The sequence below is a fragment of the Ornithodoros turicata genome, unplaced genomic scaffold, assembly GCF_037126465.1.
Source record: "Ornithodoros turicata isolate Travis unplaced genomic scaffold, ASM3712646v1 Chromosome32, whole genome shotgun sequence".
Classification (NCBI taxonomy): domain Eukaryota; kingdom Metazoa; phylum Arthropoda; class Arachnida; order Ixodida; family Argasidae; genus Ornithodoros; species Ornithodoros turicata.
This window is the reverse complement of record NW_026999357.1, coordinates 1,520,459-1,529,425: the sequence shown is the minus strand read 5'-3', so window position 1 is coordinate 1,529,425 and position 8,967 is coordinate 1,520,459. Positions and strand designations below refer to the sequence as shown.

Sequence of the window (8,967 nt, the reverse complement as noted above, 5' to 3'; positions counted from 1 at the left end):
ACATCTGTAGAAAGGGCCTTAGTAATGGAAATCTGATATTTCTACGACCTTGCGTCACAAGTACTGAACTGCGTAACTGAAGAAGAGGCAACGCTAGTGCAGCGTCAGAATAAATGAATGAATGCAGTGCTAATGTTGAGTCACAACAAGGGAAAAGTCGCGCTAATGCAAATGTAGCACCCCAAGACGGGAACCATATTCTGTACCGTGCTTCATCTGTCCAGCGTTCATCAATTTAAGTACACCCGACTGAATGCCATGTCAGGCTGCAATTTCCATCAGATGTTCCCTGTCATTTAACAAGTTTTTCCATGCCATGTTTTCCAGTATGTTAAAATACAACAAGTATTGCGTTCCTAAACTCCTAGAAGACAAAGGATGCCACCCCCGCTGCTGCTCTACAATCTGCGACGGAGATAGAGACCAGATTGAAAAATTGTCCAACACCCAACCCGTTATGTGAGTTCTGACCGCATAATGCATCCTAATGGTATCCTCTGACGGCATAATGCAACCTGAAAACGTTACCATTTTACCGCCCTCGTTGACTAAAGTGGTAACGTGGTCCGTAGTTACCTCATACCAAGGTTTCGGCTACAAATCCGACACAGAACGCCGGCAGCAATTTCGTGACAGTTTACAATTTGTTCCGAGAGGCTGCATTAAGCGAAGCACGTTAAACACACTGCGTTGTGCTCTCATATCTTAAAGTGCGACGAACGCACGTTACAGAACTCTCAGGTTGGCAAACTTATTCCGCACACCGACCACTGAGGCGTTCGCTCATGATCATAGTAGACTCGTGACGCAAAGACACTTGGACCAAAACCACGCAATTCTCCAATGTTTCGTGTCTGATACATATTTTATCTTTCGGCATGTTTCACATTGATCGTTATACAGGGTGTTCAAAATTGAGCTTTCACTAGCACTTTATAAATAGGCGAACAAAAGAAAACTGGTGATATTTTTTCTGTTCCTTGAGTAAGAAACAGGTGCTACATAATTAGCACTACCTGTTTCTTACACAAGTAGCGTAAAGTTATCATCCTGTTTCCTGGCATCGCTGTGTTTGCGTAGCGCTCGTGAAAGCTTAATTCTGAACACTCTGTATAAAAGACTTTTGTATGCTGTGCCTTATATCGGCGATTTTTGGTCGTGTCTCACGTCATATTTCGGCACCATTTGAACCATTTTTAACATTTACCGATCCCAGTATCCTAGCCTCCGCTCGCGTAATTTCGAAACGGAGGTCAAGGTGGTAAAACTTGCGGTCGAATTACATAAGCGCGTGCTTCTGACCTATTTCGAGGTACGCAATCAGTGAATTGGCAAAGCACCGCTAGCACCCAGCACAACTTCTGAAAGCGGAACGTGCGACAAAGACTCGGCGACTTGAAGTTCTGCTTTAGAAAAAAATAATGTGGGCACCGCCCTCTGGAAGGCAACGATATCGCTTTGTCAACATTCTTGTAATATGCACTTTGCATGAACTCCCGGGCCTCAATTTTCATTTTGAACATGGACTCACTACGGATTAAATTCGAAAAAATGTACCTTCAGAGCATCCAAGTAGGCCCGTTACACGAAATATTTGAAACGTGCGATAGGGATCTACTGGACCCCTATCCAGGGTGTTCAAAATTAAGCATTCACGAGCGCTACGCAAACACAGCGATGACGGGAAACTGGATGAGAACTTTACGCGACTTGTGTAAGGTGCTGCTGATTATGTAGCACCTGTTTCTTACTCAAGGAACAGAAAAAATAGCACCAGTCTTCTTTTGTTCGCCTATTTATAAAGTGCTAGTGAAGTGCTAGTGCTTCTCCGGTATTCAGTCCTGGTGGCGCACATTCAGCGTAACGAGAGAGTCCATATATGTGGCAATGCCACTGTAAGATGCACTGAAACTCAACAACTAAACTTTCCACTTGCTGCAAACAGCCACCATTTTTCTTCGTGATACCAATGCCAATCCGTCGAACCGACTGACAGCGTGGGCGTTTGAGCGAAATCACGCGTCCTACAACTAATGCGCATGCGCAACACAGACTCGGTTCGGACGTTTGATTCGGGCTAAAATGTCGCTGGTTCCTCTAATGATAAAGGAATTGCGGCAGGTCAAGTAGAAAACACAATGCTTGATAGGAAGGGATGGCTCTTCATTAACGCTAGGTGCTTTCAAGTTACTGCAGGCGGTGTGTGTCGCTGATGTGTATGCCTGTCACCATCACGAAAGTGTTCCGCTCCTTTGTTCTCTAGGAGGGAGTTAGAAATTGTTGGTCCATACACTGTTGGGATCCCAAAGAAGACCGCTGAGGGATGTTTGGCATTGGCAGTTCCATGGGACTGCCTGGGTCCTTCAGCAAGTTGGGCATAGCACCTGTTCTTCGTTTTTATGGCGATGCAGTGTTGTTTTTGTAATGCTATACAACGTGGATCAATAAGATCCGAAGAAATGAAAAAAAAACATAAACAAGAGAGAAGTAATAGCAGTGGTGGGCATTGTACCGGAGAATGTTTTCTTATTACACGGGCTCCCCTTTGACATTATTGGAAATATTGGGGCAAATGGGCTTGCCAATATGGGGAGACCATATTGGTCCAATATCAATCCTGGTTGCACTGCCATACTGGACATGTATTGGTAATCCTGGTTTTCCATACGGGTCCAATATTGGACTAAAGAGTGAACCTAGTGCAGGGATCACAGGAAGTGTTCTCTGAATAATGTAAAAAATAAAGAAAACAAACCCTGGCCTAGGCATAACTAGAGAGACGACCACGTGACTCAAACTTGCACATACAATTAAACATGACTGGCAAGAAAAATTGGACTAAGGTAGTGCTGCAAGATGAGTCAGAAATTAGGAACTGAATATAGATTTTTTGTTTCGTGTGTTTTCTTTAAAAACACCCATAGGCACGTTCTGACATGTACTGAGCTTGTGATCTAGAAATCAGAACGGACGTAATAGGTTCTAAAGTAAACACAGAATAAGAAATTTAAAAACACAAAGCGTGGGGCAAGATAAGACACGCCGTTGTAATGAACTATACAAATTAGATCTAATTCAAGCACCTACACGGCCCACTTGAACAGACACCCCGTACATGACGAGCGATAAAACCAGACAGAACCTGGTGCCATTTCCCTCCACCGTCCTTTGCAAACGAGGCACCGCCAGTCTGATGTGTTGCTGGCGGCTCGCTTTTGAGTGCACTTCAGCTTTGCTGCAAACATTATAGGGCACAGGAAAATTATAGTCAGTATGCAAAAGAGGAATGTCTGAGTAACCAGCATAAGGCCACCTAATAGTAAATTAAAATTGCGTTACGTCTAAATTACGTTGAGTTGTCATGTCTTACCCCGTGGACACCACCGGATGCTTTAATATTTCAGTTAAACACCGGATAACCGAGAGTACCCATATTTTGCATATATCTAGTTGAATGATGCGCAGACGACAAGCAAAGGGACTACAGAAAATCGCACCTTTTTTCTCGGTCGTTACATTCCAGGCAAAAGTAAACGATTTTGTTTTCTCTTCAACGCAAATACCAATCCGGACAATTCTCGCGTGCAATAAAGCGGACATGCAGAGCCACCTATGAGGAAAGTTTGAAGCGCATGGGGCAACGCGTCTCTGAGAGAGGCGGCGTCGAGCAAAAAAATGTTGCACATTGTCCGGTGTATTACCTTGCCCCACATTACCCTAACTGGGAAGAAAAACACCTGCCAACCTGAAATGAAGGCAACCAGGTCAAGCGAAAGTAATGCAGTTAGATCTCAAAAGGCATCTTAGGCTGGGCACCGAAACGAGAGTGTTGTTTCCCCATTCCGATCATTGATTTCTGTTTTGACTGCATCAGTCACACAAGGCAAGGAGGAAATACTAATTCTTGACGTGCCCGTGAGACGTCCGTCATGAGTGGGACATGCGTTGTAAAGAATATAAGAACCAGCAGCGCGTCCCACTCCAGGTCGCTCGCCCTAGAGATGTCCAATGCGTTTTGTGCGCGCTATGGGGTTGACATGGACGCCATGTTCACGTAGCGTTTTCATACGGGAAGAAAACTTCCCACGAGTTTCGCCCTTTGGACCTTGGAGCAGACAGATGTAGTTTTTCAGGTATTCTAAGCGTGTCATTCGTGTGCAGCACTCGCTTCTTGTCTGTGCTGTTTGTATTGTCTTCGGTTTTAGCACTTTTGGTTTGCGATGTACCACCAAGAGATGATATATATACTCGTCGCGGACCAATATACTTGACGTCTGACGTACCAAGACTGAGAAGGAATATGCATGTGCTTGAGAGATCAGGGACCAGAAAGGGACTATATGGGCGGGGAGGTACTGGACGAGCGACTCCACGCAGTGGTATTTTCAGATACGAAATATCCTCGCGTTGGCCCCTGATTCACGGAAGTTTCTCTTTGACCAGCTCCCACCTGACGCAGAGTACTTCGTTCTATATACTACTAAGCCGATTTTGTAGAATTCTCAAACAAATTTGGATACCGAAGCAATTGGAAGTCTAAGAGGGCCACTGGTATTTGGGGCAGAGAACAGTCCTTGGAAAAGTCTCTTCTTAAATTCCTGACGAATGTTTGTTGGGGCACTCTGCTTATACCACATACTTCGTTATCAGGCGTCCCTCCACGACAGTGCAAGCAAAGCTTACCCGACGCCAAATTCATTTGCGAGTACAGATATAAAAAGGAACATGGAACCATAGCTCCAAAGCGTCGTGCAGACCTGCAACCGAGAGATCAGGGCCGAGACAAGGTGCACAAAAAACGTTGCTGGTAAGCGCTTTCCCGTTCAAGTTGCGCAGCCGCATTATGACATTGAATATGTGGATGAAAGCTGCTCTCATCCCGTTCCACTCACTGCTAGAGTAAGTCTTCCTAGAGTACTTCCTGTGCGTTGCGCTATAGCTGATGTTTGAATGGACGAGTAACAAAGAAGCACGAGCGACAATGAGGGGGCTTGTCTGTGACTGAGTTTCCGGCCTCAGCGTTTCCGGAGGCACTGTAACAAGACGTACGACACCGGAGAAACGAAGAACACATAAACACGCAGCAATAAAAGTTTTCTCAAACAGAGCGAAGCCCTCCTCAGCAGACGGCAGAGCTGAAATAGTTAGGTCTGTGGCACACGCTGAGATTACTTTTGTGCTTCATCAGCGGTTTGAGCGGATCACGAGGAGATCAGGCTTTAATATAGCAATTGCAATGTGCTCCTTCAAGTTACTGTCAATGTTCGAGTCATTGTTAATTAGTCCCCTAATTTGGGAAAAAATACGGTTTCCTAGTAGCACCCCTGCCGAGTAATCCAATGAAAAAACTAAATGCTTCCTAAGCCAACTCCCCCTGTTAAGAAAATGCGTTGGAGCTAAAAAGAAACACCCTGTATATTCATAAACTTCTGAGGCGGGGGAATAATCGAGGTGTTCTGCGCGTTTACCACGTATGGTTGTTTCAATAGTTTTCTTGAAGATTGTTCGACAAGCGCCCTTTGTTTGCACAAAATACGGGTTTCACAGAAAAGGGATCTACGGTTGTTTCAGTCACAGAGATGCAGAAGGTGTGGGTTCGAGTCCTACAGCTGTCTAACCTTTTCAGTGACTTTCATCTTTCACCTTTCATGCAGGACAAGCTCGCTGGGAACATGGCTTCTTTCAGTGCTGGTGTTTACGGAGATGGTCATTCGGACACCGTCCCTTCTAGCCTAAATAACACAAACCACGCACAAACGGGATACCATAATCAACGAAAATGGTTACATAAGACAAGCGGTTTGCGCTAATTTACAGTAGAGACATGTAAAACTGAATAAAACAGTTTGCTCAACTTTAAAAACACTCGATAACACAATCTTGAAGTCCAAATATAGAATGACTGAAAATTCAATCTACCGGCAAGGAAGTAAAGAAAGTTCCTCAGGAAGAGTTCAGAGACTGTTTTTCTGGGAATCGTACTGATCATTGGCATGATATTCAAAGGGTTATGGTTGACGCGTTAAAGGTTCATGCGAATTGAGGGCACGGGGGAAGAAAATATCCATTCAGTCTTTTACGAGCGAGGTCAATGGGCCAGCGTGGGGCGAGGGGGGATTACCTCCACTGTGATGTCCCCATATTTAGATCGTAAGATCCTCGCTCTAGCGTACTGAAACAAAAGCTCATACACTGGTTTGACAGACTACAACCAACGTAATACAACACGTGGATACTGATGCGTTATGGACAGATATTCATGAACATATCTTTTGTGCAAACACAGTGCCGCTCGAGGGGACCCCCCAAAAGAAAAGAAAAAACACGTGACAATTGCGCAAGCAGTAACCCTCTTATTCGTCTTCCCCCGCTTCGGAGGTTTTTCAATATATACGGGTTCGTCGTCAATTAACCTTTTTGCTGTGTGAGAGAAAACTTTTCTGTGTGTCTATGTCTACTCTATATCTCAGAGTCCTGTCACTGTCGTGCACCAGATAGTCACCGCCCTTCTACTTCTTTCAGGCACAATAATTTATAAGAAAGCCACTCTTATGTGGTACTAACGTAATATCGCTAACCGAAAATCCCATGAGTCGGGGGTGGAAACCTGGCGCCACACACACTGACATTACCGTGAATTATCACGTTTTACGTTTAACGTAGTCAAGGCAGGGAGAGAGAAAGAGAGAGACGATTTTTTTTCACATCTCCCGCGCAGCGCGCCTTCTTGCTTATTCTAAGAGGCCCAATCAATGGCCATGTGACAATTTCTTATGCCTCACTACGTTACGAATATCTGCAATTTACCTCGTCTTTGCATGCAACTCTTTCCAGTCTAATGCAATACAACAAGGATTGTGTTCCGAAAATACTCCAAGAAGAGTTCGTATGTAGTGATCCAGATTTTCTTGAGGTGTTCTTCGAGCAAATACGAACTGAGTGTGGAACATCCAAGTGGGACTGTACAGGTGGGTGTTATTGAAAGTGACGTTCTGGATAGAGATGCGAAGCCCCGGGAAAAACGAAAATTTTGAGGAATAAACCGTTTTTTTTTTGTATTTTCCTCGTCTCTGGAAAAATAGCCCAGAATTTCCCGGCGACAAAATTGAAAAATGTGAATGTTCGTCCCTCTGATGGGTTCCTGCCCGCCAACAATGCCTTGGGAACCTCTAATCCGCCAACAACCACCAACTTAGCGCTCCATCTGGCCGCTTCAAGCGATCGCCATCGCGATCGCATAATGTCGGAGTTCTAGTCGGAGTGGACACGATGTTCTAATTACCTATCGCTGTCCCATGAGATGATCTGCTCATCATTTATGCCAAGAGGATGAGCAGTAGCTCATTGTATGCTGTGCTTTGGACGGCAATGCTTCGACTCAGCAGTAACCGCGTTTCTTTCCATATTTCAAAAAGTATTCTGAAAAAAAAACAGAAAAATCAAAATATTTTCTTTTTTCTTCGAGCGCTTCAAAATGTCCGAAAATTTTGCATCTCTTGTTCTGCAGCAACCAGTCATTAGTCCGCAAAGAGAACACAGAACATTTTCTGTGCGTAATATAAAAAAAAAGTGCGAAACTGAACACAACTAGGGGGATGAACGACTCAAACCAGCAGAAGTTTAATTTCCACGAGACAACTCACGTGCCTAACAGGTGACTGGTAGGAAAAAGAGGAGGAAAAGGAATTAAACGGACCACCCTAAGACAGGAAGGAACCAGGACAAGCGAATGTAGGACAGTTAGGTCACAGAGGGCATCTTAGGCTGCTGAACCAGGCACACACACGCGAGACTTTTGCCCGATTCCGACCAGTGGTTGCTCATGACGGCCGCTGGAGGCAAAGAAATATTAATTCTCGAGTTGTCTGGGCGACATCCGTTGTTGCTGGGGCACGTAATATAAAATTTTTAAACGTAGACAGTGTTAAAAAAAGAACTGGTACCCGTTGCACGCCAGATCTCTTGCTCTATAGACGTCCAGTGCGTTTCGTGCGGTCGCAAACGCCACGGTCATGACCATGACGTCGTCAAGGGCCCACGACTGTGCGGCGTTTCGGTGCGGGAAGAAAAGGCCCACGCGTTTCGGCCTTTGGAGTTTGGAGCAGAGGGATGTAGTCTCCGAGGTCTTGTTAGCGTGTCGCTCCCGTGTAAAAAAAAAAAAAAAAGTTAGGTTCGCTAGCTGTCTCTGCTGCTTGTATTGTTGTCCTCGGTGTTAGCACTTTTACATGGCGATACCCCAACAGTACATGCTCTTCGCCAATTACAATCGACGCCTGACGTTCCAAGGTTGAGAACGAATGCCAATATACTTGAGACAACAGGGAAGTGAACGGGACGATGTCTCCTCCTATTGGTCCCAGATCTACGGAAGCTTCCCTTTGACCAGGCCCCAGTTGACGTAAGGTTGAATTTTAGAAAATACTGCGAGGAAGAGGGCCACTGATGTTTGGGACAGAGAACGGTCTAGGAAGAACAGTCTCTTCTTACATTCCTGACGCGTGTTTGTTGGGGGACTCTGCTTATACCACATATTTCGTTTTCAGGCGTCCCTGCACCACAGTGCGATGACGAGCAATTATCCAACGCGAGGAAAATTTGCGATTACAAATATGCGGATGAGCACGGAACCATAGCTCCAAAACATCGTGCAAACCTACAACCTAGGGATATGAGCCCTGCTGAGGTGCACAGACTACGATGCTGGTAAGCGCTGTTCTACGTGCAAGCGGACGTTAAGGTTGCGCAGCCGCGTTGTGATAATGAACATGGGGATCAAAGCTGCTCTCACACCGTTCCACTCACTGCGAGAGCGCGTTGCACTACACCTCGTATTTGAATGAACGACTGGTAACCGAGAAACTTGAGAAGACAATGGGGAGGCATGAATTGTACTGAGCTTTTCCCAATTGTGCATGAGAGACGCAGGCGACACACAAACACGCAGGCACTTTTCTCAAACATGTCAAG

General features: G+C 45.3%; 1 long non-coding RNA gene across 1 annotated transcript; it reads left to right on the top strand.

Moving 5' to 3' along the window:
- Positions 1-407: 407 nt before the first annotated feature.
- LOC135373815 (uncharacterized) lies at positions 408-8,634 on the top strand. The gene is made up of 4 exons (XR_010416599.1): positions 408-459; positions 4,651-4,807; positions 6,835-6,968; positions 8,544-8,634. It is a non-coding gene; the product is annotated as an uncharacterized LOC135373815 (long non-coding RNA).
- Positions 8,635-8,967: the final 333 nt, after the last annotated feature.